Here is a 19554-nt window from a genome sequence, read left to right on the forward strand (position 1 = left end):
AATGTTACAATTAACTATCATTTTTGCGTCGGATTCGAAAATCTAGACTCACAGGAGAACGACCAAAAGGTGCCCGAGGCAGCAATAGACCCTTGGAGACTAGTCGGCTGGAGGCCGATGTATTGAATCTCGACGCAATTTGAATGTCCCATCGTCATTAGAAGGCCCTGAACGTTACAATTAACTATCATTTATGCATCGGATTCGAAAATCTACTCACAGGAGAAGCTCATACGGTGCTCGAGACAGCAATATCCCATGGAGACAATTCCGCTTGAGGCCGATGTATTGAATCTCGACACAATTTGAGAGTTCCTTCGGCATTAGGAGGCCATGAACGTTACAATTAACTATCATTTTTGCGTCGGATTCGAAAATCTAGACTTACAAGAGAACGACCATAAGGTGCCCGAGGCAGCAACAGCCCCTTGGAGACAAGTCGGCTGGAGGCCGATGTATTGAGTCTCGACGCAATTTGAGTGTTCCATCGGCATTAGGAGTCCCTGAACGTTACAATTAACTATCATTTTTGCGTCGAATTCGATAATCTAAACTCACAGGAAAACGACCATAAGGTGCCCGAGGCAGCATTAGACCCTTGGAGACAAGTCGGTTGGAGGACGATGTATTGGATCGCGACGCAAAGTGAGTGTATCATCGTCATTAGGAGGCCCTGAATGTTACAATTAACTATCAGTTTTTCGTCGGATTCGAAAATCTAAACTCACAGGAGAACGACCACTAGGTGCCCGAGGCAGCAATAGACCCTTGGAGACAAGTCGGCTGGAGGACGATGTATTGAACCTCGACGCAATTTGAGAGTTCTATCGTCATCAGGAGGCGCTGAACGTGACTATTCACTATCATTTTTGCGTCGGATTCGAAAATCTAGACTCACAGGAGAAGGATCACATGGTGCCCGAGGCAGCAACAGACCCTTGGAGACAAGTCGGCTGGAGGCCGATGTATTGAATCTCGACGCAATTTGAGTGTTCCATCGTCATTAGGAGGCCCTATACGTTACAATTAACTATAATTTTTGCGTCGGATTCGATAATCTAAACTCACAGGAAAACGACCATAAGGTGCCCGAGGCAGCATTAGACCCTTGGAGACAAGTCGGTTGGAGGACGATGTATTGGATCGCGACGCAAAGTGAGTGTATCATCGTCATTAGGAGGCCCTGAATGTTACAATTAACTATCAGTTTTTCGTCGGATTCGAAAATCTAAACTCACAGGAGAACGACCACTAGGTGCCCGAGGCAGCAATAGACCGTTGGAGACAAGTCGGCTGGAGGCCGATGTATTGAATCTCGACGCAATTTGAGTGTTCCATCGGCATTAGGAGGCCCTGACCGTTATAATTAACTATCATTTTTGCGTCGGATTCGATAATCTAAACTCACAGGAGAACGACCTTTAGGTGCCCGAGGCAGCAATAGACCCTTAGAGACAAGTCGGCTGGAGGCCGATGTATTGAATCTCGACGCAATTTGAGTGTTCCATCGTCATTACAAGGCCCTGAACGTTACAATTAACTATCATTTTTGCGTCGGATTCGAAAATCTAGACTCACAGGAGAACGACCATAAGGTGCCCGAGGCAGCAATAGACCCTTGGAGACAAGTCGGCTGGAGGCCGATGTATTGAATCTCGACGCAATTTGAGTGTTCCATCGGCATTAGGATGCCCTGAACGTTAAAATTAACTATCATTTTTGCGTCGGATTCGATAATCTAAACTCACAGGAGAACGACCATAAGGTGCCCGAGGCAGCAACAGCCCCTTGGAGACAAGTCGGCTGGAGGCCGATGTATTGAATCTCGACGCAATTTGAGTGTTCCATCGGCATTAGGAGTCCCTGAACGTTACAATTAACTATCATTTTTGCGTCGAATTCGATAATCTGAACTCACAGGAGAACGACCATAAGGTGCCCGAGGCAGCAATAGACCCTTGGAGACAAGTCGGCTGGAGGACGATGTATTGGATCGCGACGCAATTTGAGTGTTCCATCGTCATTAGAAGGCCCGGAACGTTACAATTACCTATCATGTTTGCGTCGGATACGAAACTCTAGACTCACAGGATAACGACCTTAAAGTGCCCGAGGCAGCATTAGACCCTTGTAGACAAGTCAGCTGGAGGACGATGTATTGGATCGCGACGCAATTTGAGTGTTCCATCGTCATTAGGAGGCCCTGAATGTTACAATTAACTATCAGTTTTTCGTCGGATTCGAAAATCTAGACTGACAGCAGACGAACCATTTGGTGCCCGAGGCAGCAATATCCCCTTGGAGACAAATCGGCTGGAGGACGATGTATTGAATCCCGACGCAATTTGAGTCTTCTATTGTCATTAGGAGGCGCTGAACGTTACAATTCACTATCATTTTTGCGTCGGATTCGAAAATCTAGACTCACAGGAGAAGGACCATGTGGTGCTCGAGGCAGCGATATCCCCTTGGAGACAAGTCGGCTGGAGGACGATGTATTGGATCGCGACGCAAAATGAGTGTATCATCGTCATTAGGAGGCCCTGAATGTTACAATTAACTATCAGTTTTTCGTCGGATTCGAAAATCTAAACTCACAGGAGAACGACCACTAGGTGCCCGAGGCAGCAATAGACCGTTGGAGACAAGTCGGCTGGAGGCCGATGTATTGAATCTCGACGCAATTTGAGTGTTCCATCGGCATTAGGAGGCCCTGAACGTTATAATTAACTATCATTTTTGCGTCGGATTCGATAATCTAAACTCACAGGAGAACGACCTTTAGGTGCCCGAGGCAGCAATAGACCCTTGGAGACAAGTCGGCTGGAGGCCGATGTATTGAATCTCGACGCAATTTGAGTGTTCCATCGTCATTAGGAGGCCCTGAATGTTACAATTAACTATCAGTTTTTCGTCGGATTCGAAAATCTAGACTCACAACAGATGAACCATTTGGTGCCCGAGGCAGCAATATCCCCTTGGAGCAAATCGGCTGGAGGACGATGTATTGAATGCCGACGCAATTTGAGTCTTCTATCGTCATTAGGAGGCGCTGAACGTTACAATTCACTATCATTTTTGCGTCGGATTCGAAAATCTAGACACACAGGAGAAGGATCATATGGTGCCCGAGGCAGCAACAGACCCTTGGAGACAAGTCGGCTGGAGGCCGATGTATTGAATCTCGACGCAATTTGAGTGTTCCATCATCATTAAGAGGCCCTAAACGTTACAATTAACTATAATTTTTGCGTCGGATTCGATAATCTAAACTCACAGGAGAACGACCATAAGGTGCCCGAGGCAGCATTAGACCCTTGGAGACAAGTCGGCTGGAGGACGATGTATTGAATCTCGACGCAATTTGAGTGTCCCATCGTCATTACAAGGCCCTAAACGTTACAATTAACTATCATTTTTGCGTCGGATTCGATAATCTAAACTCACAGGGGAACGACCATACGGTGCGCGAGGCAGCTATTGACCCTTGGAGACAAGTCGGTTGGAGGACGATGTATTGGATCGCGACGCAAAGTGAGTGTATCATCGTCATTAGGAGGCCCTGAATGTTACAATTAACTATCAGTTTTTCGTCGGATTCGAAAATCTAAACTCACAGGAGAACGACCACTAGGTGCCCGGGGCAGCAATAGACCGTTGGAGACAAATCGGCTGGAGGCCGATGTATTGAATCTCGACGCAATTTGAGTGTTCCATCGGCATTAGGAGGCCCTGAACGTTATAATTAACTATCATTTTTGCGTCGGATTCGATAATCTAAACTCACAGGAGAACGACCTTTAGGTGCCCGAGGCAGCAAGAGACCCTTGGAGACAAGTCGGCTGGAGGCCGATGTATTGAATCTCGACGCAATTTGAGTGTTCCATCGTCATTACAAGGCCCTGAACGTTACAATTAACTATCATTTTTGCGTCGGATTCGAAAATCTAGACTCACAGGAGAACGACCATAAGGTGCCCGAGGCAGCAAAAGACCCTTGGAGACAAGTCGGCTGGAGGCCGATGTATTGTAACTCGACGCAATTTGAGTGTTCCATCGGCATTAGGAGGCCCTGAACGTTAACATTAACTATCATTTTTGCGTCGGGTTCGAAAATCTAGACTCACAGGAGAACGACCATAAGGTGCCCGAGGCAGCAATAGAGCCTTGGAGACAAGTCGGCTGGAGGACGATGTATTGAATCTCGACGCAATTTGAGAGTTCCATTGTCATTAGGCGGCCCTGAACGTTACAATTAACTATCATTTTTGCGACGGATTCGAAAATCTAGACTTACAAGAGAACGACCATAATGTGCCCGAGGCAGCATTAGATCCTTGGATACAAGTCGGCTGGAGGACGATGTATTGAATCTCGACGCAATTAGAGAGTTCCATCGTCATTAGGCGGCCCTGAACGTTACAATTAACTATCATTTTGGCGTCGGATTCGTAAATCTAGACTTACACGAGAACGACCATAAAGTGCCCATGGCAGCATTAGACACTTGGAGACAAGTCGGCTGGAGGACGATGTATTGAATCTCGACGCAATTTGAGTGTCCCATCGTCATTAGGAATCCCTAAACGTTACAATTAACTATCATTTTTGCGTCGGAATCGATAATCTAAACTCACAGGGGAACGACCATACGGTGCCCGACGCAGCTATTGACCCTTGGAGACAAGTCGGTTGGAGGACGATGTATTGGATCGCGACGCAAAATAAGTGTTCCGTCGTCATTAGGAGGCCCTGAATGTTACAATTAACTATCAGTTTTTCGTCGGATTCGAAAATCTAAACTCACAGGAGAACGACCACTAGGTGCCCGAGACAGCAATAGACCGTTGGAGACAAGTCGGCTGGAGGCCGATGTATTGAATCTCGACGCAATTTGAGTGTTCCATCGGCATTAGGAGGCCCTGAACGTTATAATTAACAATCATTTTTGCGTCGGATTCGATAATCTAAACTCACAGGAGAACGACCTTTAGGTGCCCGAGGCAGCAATAGACCCTTGGAGACAAGTCGGCTGGAGGCCGATGTATTGAATCTCGACGCAATTTGAGTGTTCCATCGTCATTACAAGGCCCTGAACGTTACAATTAACTATCATTTTTGCGTCGGATTCGAAAATCTAGACTCACAGGAGAACGACCATAAGGTGCCCGAGGCAGCAATATCCCCTTGGAGACAAGTCGGCTGGAGGCCGATGTATTGAATCTCGACGCAATTTGAGTGTTCCATCGGCATTAGGAGGCCCTGAACGTTACAATTAACTATCATTTTCGCGTCGGGTTCGAAATTCTAGACTCACAGGAGAACGACCATAAGGTGCCCGAGGCAGCAATAGACCCTTGGAGACAAGTCGGCTGGAGGACGATGTATTGAATCTCGACGCAATTTGAGAGTTCCATCGTCATTAGGCGTCCCTGAACGTTACAATTAACTATCATTTTTGCGTCGGATTCGAAAATCTAGACCTACAAGAGAACGACCATAAAGTGCCCGAGGCAGCATTAGATCCTTGGAGACAAGTCGGCTGGAGGACTATGTATTGGATCGCGACGCAATTTGAGTGTTCCATCGTCATTAGGAGGCCCTGAAGGTTACAATTAACTATCAGTTTTTCGTCGGATTCGAAAATCTAGACTCACAGCAGATGAACCATTTGGTGCCCGAGGCAGCGATATGCCCTTGGAGACAAGTCGGCTGGAGGCTGATGTATTGAATCTCGACGCAATTTGAGTGATCCATCGTCATTAGAAGGCCCTGAACGTTACAATTAACTATCATTTTTGCGTCGGATACGAAAATCTAGAGTCACAGGAGAACTACCATAAGGTGCCCGAGGCAGCAATAGACACTTGGAGACAAGTCGGCTGGAGGACGATGTATTGAATCTCGACGCAATTTGAGAGTTCCATCGTCATTAGGCGGCCCTGAACGTTACAATTAACTATCATTTTGGCGTCGGATTCGTAAATCTAGACTTACAAGAGAACGACCATAAAGTGCCCGAGGCAGCATTAGACACTTGGAGACCAGTCGGCTGGAGGACGATGTATTGAATCTCGACGCAATTTGAGTGTCCCATCGTCATTAGGAGGCCCTAAACGTTACAATTAACTATCATTTTTGCGTCGGATTCGATAATCTAAACTCACAGGGGAACGACCATACGGTGCCCGAGGCAGCTATTGACCCTTGGAGACAAGTCGGTTGGAGGACGATGTATTGGATCGCGACGCAAAATAAGTGTTCCATCGTCATTAGGAGGCCCAGAATGTTACAATTAACTATCAGTTTTTCGTCGGATTCGAAAATCTAAACTCACAGGAGAACGACCATAAGGTGCCCGAGGCAGCAATAGACCGTTAGAGACAAGTCGGCTGGAGGCCGATGTATTGAATATCGACGCAATTTGAGTGTTCCATCGTCATTACAAGGCCCTGAACCTTACAATTAACTATCAGTTTCGCGTCGGATTCGAAAATCTACTCACAGGAGAAGTTCATACGGTGCTCGAGACAGCAATATACCCCTTGGAGACAAATCGGCTGGAGGACGATGTATTGAATCTCGACGCAATTTGAGTCTTCTATCGTCATTAGGAGGCGCTGAACGTTACAATTCACTATCATTTTTGAGTCGGATTCGAAAATCTAGACTCACAGGAGACAGATCATATTGTGCCCGAGACAGCAATATCCCCTTGGAGACAAGTCGTCTGGAGGACGATGTATTGAATCTCGACGCAATTTGAGTGTCCCATCGTCATTAGGAGGCCCTAAACGTTACAATTAACTATCATTTTTGCGTCGGATTCGATAATCTAAACTCACAGGGGAATGACCATACGGTGCCCGAGGCAGCTATTGACCCTTGGAGACAAGTCGGTTGGAGGACGATGTATTGTATCGCGACGCAAAATGTGTGTATCATCGTCATTAGGAGGCCCTGAATGTTACAATTAACTATCAGTTTTTCGTCGGATTCGAAAATCTAAACTCACAGGAGAACGACCACTAGGTGCCCGAGGCAGCAATAGACCGTTGGAGACAAGTCGGCTGGAGGCCGATGTATTGAATCTCGACGCAATTTGAGTGTTCCATCGTCATTAGAAGGCCCTGAACGTTACAATTAACTTTCACTTTTGCGTCGGATACGAAAATCTAGACTCACAGGAGAACTACCATAAGGTGCCCGAGGCAGCAATAGACCCTTGGAGACAAGTCGGCTGGAGGACGATGTATTGAATCTCGACGCAATTTGAGAGTTCCATCGTCATTAGGCGGCCCTGAACGTTACAATTAACTATCAATTTGGCGTCGGATTCGTAAATCTAGACTTACAAGAGAACGACCATAAAGTGCCCGAGGCAGCATTAGACACTTTGAGACAAGTCGGCTGGAGGACGATGTATTGAATCTCGACGCAATTTGAGTGTCCCATCGTCATTACGAGGCCCTAAACGTTACATTTAACTATCATTTTTGCGTCGGATTCGATAATCTAATCTCACAGGGGAACGACCACACGGTGCCCGAGGCAGCTATTGACCCTTGGAGACAAGTCGGTTGGAGGACGATGTATTGGATCGCGACGCAAAATAAGTGTTCCATCGTCATTAGGAGGCCCTGAATGTTACAATTAACTATCAGTTTTTCGTCGGATACGAAAATCTAAACTCACAGGAGAACGACCACTAGGTGCCCGAGGCAGCAATAGACCGTTGGAGACAAGTCGGCTGGAGGCCGATGTATTGAATCTCGACGCAATTTGAGTGTTCCATCGTCATTACAAGGCCCTGAACCTTACAATTAACTATCAGTTTCGCGTCGGATTCGAAAATCTACTCACAGGAGAAGTTCATACGGTGCTCGAGACAACAATATACCCCTTGGATACAAATCGGCTGGAGGACGATGTATTGAATCTCGACGCAATTTGAGTCTTCTATCGTCATTAGGAGGCGCTGAACGTTACAATTCACTATCATTTTTGAGTCGGATTCGAAAATCTAGACTCACAGGAGACAGATCATATTGTGCCCGAGACAGCAATAACCCCTTAGAGACAAGTCGTCTGGAGGACGATGTATTGAATCTCGACGCAATTTGAGTGTCCCATCGTCATTAGGAGGCCCTAAACGTTACAATTAACTATCATTTTTGCGTCGGATTCGAAAATCTAAACTCACAGGAGAACGACCACTAGGTGCCCGAGGCAGCAATAGACCGTTGGAGACAAGTCGGCTGGAGGCCGATGTATTGAATCTCGACGCAATTTGAATGTCCCATCGCCATTAGAAGGCCCTGAACGTTACAATTAACTATCATTTATGCATCGGATTCGAAAATCTACTCACTGGAGAAGTTCATACGGTGCTCGAGACAGCAATATCCCATGGAGACAATTCCGCTTGAGGCCGATGTATTGAATCTCGACGCAATTTGAGAGTTCCTTCGGCATTAGGAGGCCATGAACGTTACAATTAACTATCATTTTTGCGTCGGATTCGAAAATCTAGACTTACAAGAGAACGACCATAAGGTGCCCGAGGCAGCATTAGACCCTTGGAGACAAGTCGGCTGGAGGACGATGTATTGAACCTCGACGCAATTTGAGAGTTCTATCGTCATCAGGAGGCGCTGAACGTTACTATTCACTATAATTTTTGCGTCGGATTCGAAAATCTAGACTCACAGGAGAGGGATCATATGGTGCCCGAGGCAGCAACAGACCCTTGGAGACAAGTCGGCTGGAGGCCGATGTATTGAATCTCGACGCAATTTGAGTGTTCCATCGTCATTAGGAGGCCCTAAACGTTACAATTAACTATAATTTTTGCGTCGGATTCGATAATCTAAACTCACAGGAGAACGACCATAAGGTGCCCGAGGCAGCATTAGACCCTTGGAGACAAGTCGGCTGGAGGACGATGTATTGAATCTCGACGCAATTTGAGTGTCCCATCGTCATTATAAGGCCCTAAACGTTATAATTAACTATCATTTTTGCGTCGGATTCGATAATCTAAACTCACAGGGGAACGACCATACGGTGCCCGAGGCAGCTATTGACCCTTGGAGACAAGTCGGTTGGAGGACGATGTATTGGATCGCGACGCGAAGTGAGTGTATCATCGTCATTAGGAGGCCCTGAATGTTACAATTAAATATCAGTTTTTCGTCGGATTCGAAAATCTAAACTCACAGGAGAACGACCACTAGGTGCCCGAGGCAGCAGTAGACCGTTGGAGACAAGTCGGCTGGAGGCCGATGTATTGAATCTCGACGCAATTTGAGTGTTCCATCGGCGTTAGGAGGCGCTGAACGTTATAATTAACTATCATTTTTGCGTCGGATTCGATAATCTAAACTCACAGGAGAACGACCTTTAGGTGCCCGAGGCAGCAATAGACCCTTGGAGACAAGTCGGCTGGAGGCCGATGTATTGAATCTCGACGCAATTTGCGTGTTCCATCGTCATTACAAGGCCCTGAACGTTACAATTAACTATCATTTTTGCGTCGGATTCGAAAATCTAGACTCACAGGAGAACGACCATAAGGTGCCCGAGGCAGCAATAGACCCTTGGAGACAAGTCGCCTGAGGCCGATGTATTGAATCTCGACGCAATTTGAGTGTTCCATCGGCATTAGGAGGCCCTGAACGTTACAATTAACTATCATTTTTGCGTCGGGTTCGAAAATCTAGACTCACAGGAGAACGACCATAAGGTGCCCGAGGCAGCAATAGAGCCTTGGAGACAAGTCGGCTGGACGACGATGTATTGAATCTCGACGCAATTTGAGAGTTCCATCGTCATTAGGCGGCCCTGAACGTTACAATTAACTATCATTTTTGCGTCGGATTCGAAAATCTACTTACAAGAGAACGACCATAAAGTCCCCGAGGCAGCATTAGATCCTTGGAGACAAGTCGGCTGGAGGACTATGTATTGGATCGCGACGCAATTTGAGTGTTCCATCGTCATTAGGAGGCCCTGAATGTTACAATTAACTATCAGTTTTTCGTCGGATTCGAAAATCTAGACTCACAGCAGATGAACAATTTGGTGCCCGAGGCAGCAATATCCCCTTGGAGACAAATCGGCTGGAGGACGATGTATTGAATGCCGACGCAATTTGAGTCTTCTATCGTCATTAGGAGGCGCTGAACGTTACAATTCACTATCATTTTTGCGTCGGATTCGAAAATCTAGATTCACAGGAGAAGGATCATATTGTGCCCGAGACAGCAATATCCCCTTGGAGACAAGTCGGCTGGAGGACGATGTATTGAATCTCGACGCAATTTGAGTGTTCCATCCTCATTAGAAGGCCCTGAACGTTACAATTAACTATCATTTTTGCGTCGGATTCGAAAATCTAGACTCACAGGAGAACGACCATAAGGTGCCCGAGGCAGCAATAGACCCTTGGAGAATAGTCGGCTGGAGGCCGATGTATTGAATCTCGACGCAATTTGAGTGTTCCATCGGCATTAGGAGGCCCTGAACGTTAAAATTTTTGCGTCGGATTCGAAAATCTAGATTCACAGGAGAAGGATCATATTGTGCCCGAGACAGCAATATCCCCTTGGAGACAAGTCGGCTGGAGGACGATGTATTGAATCTCGACGCAATTTGAGTGTTCCATCCTCATTAGAAGGCCCTGAACGTTACAATTAACTATCATTTTTGCGTCGGATTCGAAAATCTAGACTCACAGGAGAACGACCATAAGGTGCCCGAGGCAGCAACAGACCCTTGGAGACAAGTCGGCTGGAGGACGATGTATTGAATCTCGACGCAATTTGAGAGTTCCATCGTCATTAGGCGGCCCTGAACGTTACAATTAACTATCATTTTGGCTTCGGATTCGTAAATCTAGACTTACAAGAGAACGACCATAAAGTGCCCGAGGCAGCATTAGACACTTGGAGACATGTCGGCTGGAGGACGATGTATTGAATCTCGACGCAATTTGAGTGTCCCATCGTCATTAGGAGGCCCTAAACGTTACAATTAACTATAATTTTTGCGTCGGATTCGATAATCTAAACTCACAGGGGAACGACCATACGGTGCCCGAGGCAGCTATTGACCCTTGGAGACAAGTCGGTTGGAGGACGATGTATTGGATCGCGACGCAAAATAAGTGTTCCATCGTCATTAGGAGGCCGTGAATGTTACAATTAACTATCAGTTTTTCGTCGGATTCGAAAATCTAAACTCACAGGAGAACGACCATTAGGTGCCCGAGGCAGCAATAGACCGTTGGAGACAAGTCGGCTGGAGGCCGATGTATTGAATCTCGACGCAATTTGAGTGTTCCATCGTCATTACGAGGCCCTGAACCTTACAATTAACTATCAGTTTCGCGTCGGATTCGAAAATCTACTCACAGGAGAAGTTCATACGGTGCACGAGACAGCAATATACCCCTTGGAGACAAATCGGCTGGAGGACGATGTATTGAATCTCGACGCAATTTGAGTCTTCTATCGTCATTAGGAGGCGCTGAACGTTACAATTCACTATCATTTCTGAGTCGGATTCGAAAATCTAGACTCACAGGAGACAGATCAAATTGTGCCCGAGACAGCAATATCCCCTTGGAGACAAGTCGTCTGGAGGACGATGTATTGAATCTCGACGCAATTTGAGTGTCCCATCGTCATTAGGAGGCCCCAAACGTTACAATTAACTATCATTTTTGCGTCGGATTCGATAATCTAAACTCACAGGGGAACGACCATACGGTGCCCGAGGCAGCTATTGACCCTTGGAGACAAGTCGGTTGGAGGACGATGTATTGGATCGCGACGCAAAATGAGTGTATCATCGTCATTAGGAGGCCCTGAATGTTACAATTAACTATCAGTTCTTCGTCGGATTCGAAAATCTAAACTCACAGGAGAACGACCACTAGGTGCCTGAGGCAGCAATAGACCGTTGGAGACAAGTCGGCTGGAGGCCGATGTATTGAATCTCGACGCAATTTGAATGTCCCATCGTCATTAGAAGGCCCTGAACGTTACAATTAACTATCATTTATGCATCGGATTCGAAAATCTACTCAAAGGAGAAGTTCATACAGTGCTCGAGACAGCAATATCCCCTTGGAGACAAGTCGGCTGGAGGCCGATGCATTGAATCTCGACGCAATTTGAGTGTTCCATCGTCATTAGGAGGCCCTAAACGTTACAATTAACTATAATTTTTGCGTCGGATTCGATTATCTAAACTCACAGGAGAACGACCATAAGGTGCCCGAGGTAGCATTAGACCCTTGGAGACAAGTCGGCTGGAGGACGATGTATGTAATCTCGACGCAATTTGAGTGTCCCATCGTCATTACAAGGCCCTAAACGTTACAATTAACTATCATTTTTGCGTCGGATTCGATAATCTAAACTCACAGGAGAACGACCATAAGGTGCCCGAGGCAGCAACAGACCTTTGGAGTCAAGTCGGCGGGAGGCCGATGTATTGAATCTCGACGCAATTTGAGTGTTCCATCGTCATTACAAGGCCCTGAACGTTACAATTAACTATCATTTTTGCGTCGGATTCGAAAATCTAGAATCACAGGAGAACGACCATAAGGTGCCCGAGGCAGCTATAGACCCTTGGAGACAAGTCGGCTGGAGGCCGATGTATTGAATCTCGACGCACTTTGAGTGTTCCATCGGCATTAGGAGGCCCTGAACGTTATAATTAACTATCATTTTTGCGTCGAATTCGATAATCTAAACTCACAGGAGAACGACCATTAGGTGCCCGAGGCAGCAATACACCCTTGGAGACAAGTCGGCTGGAGGCCGATGTATTGAATCTCGACGCTATTTGAGTGTTCCATCGTCATTACAAGGCCCTGAACGTTACAATTAACTATCATTTTTGCGTCGGATTCGAAAATCTAGACTCACAGGAGAACGACCATAAGGTGCCCGAGGCAGCAATAGACCCTTGGAGACAAGTCGGCTGGAGGAAGGTGTATTGAATCTCGACGCAATTTGAGAGTTCCATCGTCATTAGGCGGCCCTGAACGTTACAATTAACTATCATTTTTGCGTCGGATTCGAAAATCTAGACTTACAAGAAAACGACCATAAAGTGCCCGAGGCAGCATTAGATCCTTGGAGACAAGTCGGCTGGAGGACGATGTATTGGATCGCGACGCAATTTGAGTGTTCCATCGTCATTAGGAGGCCCTGTATGTTACAATTAACTATCAGTTTTTCGTCGGATTCGAAAATCTAGACTCACAGCATACGAACCATTTGGTGCCCGAGGCAGCAATATCCCCTTGGAGACAAATCGGCTGGAGGACGATGTATTGAATGCCGACGCAATTTGAGTCTTCTATCGTCATTAGGAGGCGCTGAACGTTACAATTCACAATCATTTTTGCGTCGGATTCGAAAATCTAGATTCACAGGAGAAGGATCATATTGTGCCCGAGACAGCAATATCCCCTTGGAGACAAGTCGGCTGGAGGACGATGTATTGAATCTAGACGCAATTTGAGTGTTCCATCGTCATTAGAAGGCCCTGAACGTTACAATTAACTATCATTTTGGCGTCGGATTCGAAAATCTAGACTCACAGGAGAACGACCATAAGGTGCCCGAGGCAGCAATAGACCCTTGGAGACAAGTCGGCTGGAGGCCGATGTATTGAATCTCGACGCAATTTGAGTGTTCCATCGTCATTACAAGGCCCTGAACGTTACAATTAACTATCATTTTTGCGTCGGATACGAAAATCTAGACTCACAGGAGAACGACCATAAGGTGATCGAGGCAGCAATATACCGTTGGAGACAAGTCGGCTGGAGATCGATGTATTGAATCTCGACGCAATTTGAGTGTTCCTTCGGCATTAGGAGGCCCTGAACGTTACAATTAACTATCATTTTTGCGTCGGATTCGATAATCTAAACTCACAGGAGAACGACCATAAGGTGCCCGAGGCAGCAATAGACCCTTGGAGACAAGTCGGCTGGAGGACGATATATTGGATCGCGACGCAATTTGAGTCTTCTATCGTCATTAGGAGGCGCTGAACGTTACAATTCACTATCAATTTTGCGTCGGATTCGAAAATCTAGACTCACAGGAGAAGGACCATGTGGTGCCCGAGGCAGCGATATCCCCTTGGAGACAAGTCGGCTGGAGGCCGATGTATTGAATCACGAGACAATTTGAGTGTTCCATCGGCATTAGGAGGCCCTGAACGCTATAATTAACTATCATTTTTGCGTCGGATTCGATAATCTAAACTCTCAGGAGAACGACCATACGGTGCCCGAGGCAGGTATTGACCCTTGGAGACAAGTCGGTTGGAGGACGATGTATTGGATCGCGGCGCAAAATGGGTGTTCCATCGTCATTAAGAGGCCCTGAATGTAACAATTAACTATCAGTTTTTCGTCGGATTCGAAAATCTAAACTCACAGGAGAACGACCATTGGGTGCCCGAGGCAGCAATAGACCGTTGGAGACAAGTCGGCTGGACGCCGATGTATTGAATCACGACGCAATTTGAGTGTCCCATCGTCATTAGAAGGCCCTGAACGTTACAATTAACTATCATTTATGCGTCGGATTCGAAAATCTACTCACAGGAGAAGTTCATACGGTGCTCGAGACAGCAATATCCCCTTGGAGACAATTCCGCTGGAGGCCGATGTATTGAATCTCGACGCAATTTGAGAGTTCCATCGGCATTAGGAGGCCATGAACGTTACAATTAACTATCATTTTTGCGTCGGATTCGAAAATCTAGACTTAGAAGAGAACGACCATAAGGTGCCCGAGGCAGCATTTGACCCTTGGAGACAAGTCGGCTGGAGGACGATGTATTGAATCTCGACGCAATTTGAGAGTTCTATCGTCATCAGGAGGCGCTGAACGTTACTATTCACTATCATTTTTGCGTCGGATTCGAAAATCTAGACTTAGAAGAGAACGACCATAAGGTGCCCGAGGCAGCAATAGACCCTTGGAGACAAGTCGGCTGGAGGCCGATGTATTGAATCTCGACGCAATTTGAGTGTTCCATCGTCATTACAAGGCCCTGAACGTTACAATTAACTATCATTTTTGCGTCGGATTCGAAAATCTAGACTCACAGGAGAACGACCATAAGGTGCCCGAGGCAGCAATAGGGCTTTGGAGACAAGTCGGCTGGAGGACGATGTATTGAATCTCGACGCAATTTGAGAGTTCCATCGTCATTAGGCGGCCCTGAACGTTACAATTAACTATCATTTTTGCGTCGGATTCGAAAATCTAGACTTACAGGAAAACGACCATAAAGTGCCCGAGGCAGCATTAGATCCTTGGAGACAAGTCGGCTGGAGGACGATGTATTGGATCGCGACGCAATTTGAGTGTTCCATCGTCATTAGGAGGAACTGTATGTTACAATTAACTATCAGTTTTTCGTCGGATTCGAAAATCTAGACTCACAGCATACGAACCATTTGGTGCCCGAGGCAGCAATATCCCCTTGGAGACAAATCGGCTGGAGGACGATGTATTGAATGCCGACGCAATTTGAGTCTTCTATCGTCATTAGGAGGCGCTGAACGTTACAATTCACTATCATTTTTGCGTTGGATTCGAAAATCTAGATTCACAGGAGAAGGATCATATTGTGCCCGAGACAGCAATATCCCCTTGGAGACAAGTCGGCTGGAGGACGATGTATTGAATCTCGACGCGATTTGAGTGTTCCATCGTCATTAGAAGGCCCTGAACGTTACAATTAACTATCATTTTGGCGTCGGATTCGAAAATCTAGACTCACAGGAGAACGACCATAAGGTGCCCGAGGCAGCAATAGACCCTTGGAGACAAGTCGGCTGGAGGCCGATGTATTGAATCTCGACGCAATTTGAGTGTTCCATCGTCATTACAAGGCCCTGAACGTTACAATTAACTATCATTTTTGCGTCGGATACGATAATATAGACTCACGGGAGAACGACCATAAGGTGATCGAGGCAGCAATATACCGTTGGAGACAAGTCGGCTGGAGATCGATGTATTGAATATCGACGCAATTTGGGTGTTCCATCGGCATTAGGAGGCCCTGAACGTTACAATTAACTATCATTTTTGCGTCGGATTCGATAATCTAAACTCACAGGAGAACGACCATAAGCTGCCCGAGGCAGCAACAGACCCTTGGAGACAAGCCGGCTGGAGGACGATGTATTGAATCTCGACGCAATTTGAGTGTTCCATCGCAATTACAAGGCCCTGAACGTTACAATTAACTATCATTTTTGCGTCGGATTCGAAAATCTAGACTCACAGGAGAACGACCATAAGGTGCCCGAGGCAGCAATAGACCCTTGGAGACAAGTCGGCTGGAGGACGATTTATTGGATCGCGACGCAATTTGAGTCTTCTATCGTCATTAGGAGGCGCTGAACGTTACAATTCACTATCAGTTTTGCGTCGGATTCGAAAATCTAGACTCACAGGAGAAGGACCATGTGGTGCCCGAGGCAGCGATATCCCCTTGGAGACAAGTGGGCTGGAGGCCGATGTATTGAATCTCGACACAATTTGTGTGTTCCATCGGCATTAGGAGGCCCTGAACGCTATAATTAACTATCATTTTTGCGTCGGATTCCATAATCTAAACTCACAGGAGAACGACCATACGGTGCCCGAGGCAGCTATTGACCCTTGGAGACAAGTCGGTTGGAGGACGATGTATTGGATCGCGACGCAAAATGGGTGTTCCATCGTCATTAGGAGGCCCTGAATGTTACAATTAACTATCAGTTTTTCGTCGGATTCGAAAATCTAAACTCACAGGAGAACGACCATTGGGTGCCCGAGGCAGCAATAGACCGTTGGAGGCAAGTCGGCTGGAGGCCGATGTATTGAATCACGACGCAATTTGAGTGTCCCATCGTCATTAGAAAGCCCTGAACGTTACAATTAACTATCATTTATGCGTCGGATACGAAAATCTACTCACAGGAGAAGTTCATACGGTGCTCGAGACAGCAATATCCCCTTGGAGACAATTCCGCTGGAGGCCGATGTATTGAATCTCGACGAAATTTGAGAGTTCCATCAGCATTAGGAGGCCATGAACGTTACAATTAACTATCATTTTTGCGTCGGATTCGAAAATCTAGACTTACAAGGGAACGACCATGAGGTGCCCGAGGCAGCATTAGACCCTTCGAGACAAGTCGGCTGGAGGACGATGTATTGAATCTCGACGCAATTTGAGAGTTCTATCGTCATCAGGAGGCGCTGAACGTTACTATTCAGTATCATTTTTGCGTCGGATTCGAAAATCTAGACTCACAGGAGAAGGATCATATGGTGCCCGAGGCAGCAACAGACCCTTGGAGACAAGTCGGCTGGAGGCCGATGAATTGAATATCGACGCAATTTGAGTGGTCCGTCGTCATTAGGAGGCCCTAAACGTTACAATTAACTATAATTTTTGCGTCGGATTCGATAATCTAAACTCACAGGAGAACGACCATTAGGTGCCCGAGGCAGCATTAGACCCTTGGAGACAAGTCGGCTGGAGGACGATGTATTGAATCTCGCCGCAATTTCAGTGTCCCATCGCAATTACAAGGCCCTAAACGTTACAATTAACTATCAGTTTTGCGTCGGATTCGATAATCTAAACTCACAGGAGAACGACCATAAGGTGCCCGAGGCAGCAATAGACCCTTGGAGACAAGTCGGCTGGAGGCCGATGTATTGAATCTCGACGCAATTTGAGTGTTCCATCGTCATTACAAGGCCCTGAACGTTGCAATTAACTATCATTTTTGCGTCGGATTCGAAAATCTAGACTCACAGGAGAACGACCATAAGGTGCCCGAGGCAGCAATAGACCCTTGGAGACAAATCGGCTGGAGGCCGATGTATTGAATCTCGACGCAATTTGAGTGTTCCATCGGCATTAGGAGGTCCTGAACGTTACAATTAACTATCATTTTTGCGTCGGGTTCGAAAATCTTGACTCACAGGAGAACGACCTTAAGGTGCCCGAGGCAGCTATTGACCGTTGGAGACAAGTCGGTTGGAGGCCGATGTATTGAATCTCGACGCAATTTGAGTGTTCCATCGTCATTACAAGGCCCTGAACGTTGCAATTAACTATCATTTTTGCGTCGGATTCGAAAATCTAGACTCACAGGAGAACGACCATAAGGTGCCCGAGGCAGCAATAGACCCTTGGAGACAAGTCGGCTGGAGGACGATGTATTGATTCTCGACGCAATTTGAGAGTTCCATCGTCATTAGGCGGCCCTGAACTTTACAATTAACTATCATTTTTGCGTCGTATTCGAAAATCTAGACTTACAAGAGAACGACCATAATGTGCCCGTGGCAGCATTAGATCATTGGAGACAAGCCGGCTGGAGGACGATGTATTGGATCGCGACGCAATTTGAGTGTTGCATCGGCATTAGGAGGCCCTGAACGTTACAATTCACTATCATTTTTGCGTCGGGTTCGAAAATCTAGAAGGCCCTGAGCGTCACAATTAAATATCATTTATGCGTCGGATTCGAAAATCTACTCACAGGAGAAGTTCATACGGTGCTCGAGACAGCAATATCCCCTTGGAGACAAGTCGGCTGGTGGCCGATGTATTGAATCTCGACGCAATTTGAGTGTTCCATCGGCATTAGGAGGCCCTGAACGTTGCAATTAACTATCATTTTTGCGTCGGATTCGATAATCTAAACTCACAGGAGAACGACCATAAGGTGCCCGAGGCAGCAATAGACCCATGGAGACAAGTCGGCTGGAGGCCGATGTATTGAATCTCGACGCAATTTGAGTGTTCCATCGTCATTACAAGGCCCTGAACGTTACAATTAACTATCATTTTTGCGTCGGATTTGAAAATCTAGACTCACAGGAGAACGACCATAAGGTGCCCGAGGCAGCAATATACCCTTGGAGACAAGTCGGCTGGAGGCCGATGTATTGAATGTCGACGCAATTTGAGTGTTCCATCGGCATTAGGAGGCCCTGAACGTTACAATTAACTATCATTTTTGCGTCGGATTCGATAATCTAAACTCACAAGAGAACGACCATAAGCTTCCCGAGGCAGCAACAGACCCTTGGAGACAAGTCGGCTGGAGGACGATGTATTGAATCTCGACGCAATTTGAGTGTTCCATCGCCATTACAAGGCCCTGAACGTTACAATTAACTATCAGTTTTGCGTCGGATTCGAAAATCTAGACTCACAGGAGAACGACCATAAGGTGCCCGAGGCAGCAATAGACCCTTGGAGACAAGTCGGCTGGAGGACGATATATTGGATCGCGACGCAATTTGAGTCTTCTATTGTCATTAGGAGGCACTGAACGTTACAATTCACTATCGTTTTTGAGTAGGATTCGAAAATCCAGAATCACAGGAGAAGGACCATGTGGTGCCCGAGGCAGCGTTATCCCCTTGGAGACAAGTCGGCTGGAGGCCGATGTATTGAATCTCGACGCAATTTGAGTGTTCCATCGGCATT

Source organism: Schistocerca serialis, chromosome 10 (assembly GCF_023864345.2).
Source record: "Schistocerca serialis cubense isolate TAMUIC-IGC-003099 chromosome 10, iqSchSeri2.2, whole genome shotgun sequence".
Lineage (NCBI taxonomy): Eukaryota > Metazoa > Arthropoda > Insecta > Orthoptera > Acrididae > Schistocerca > Schistocerca serialis.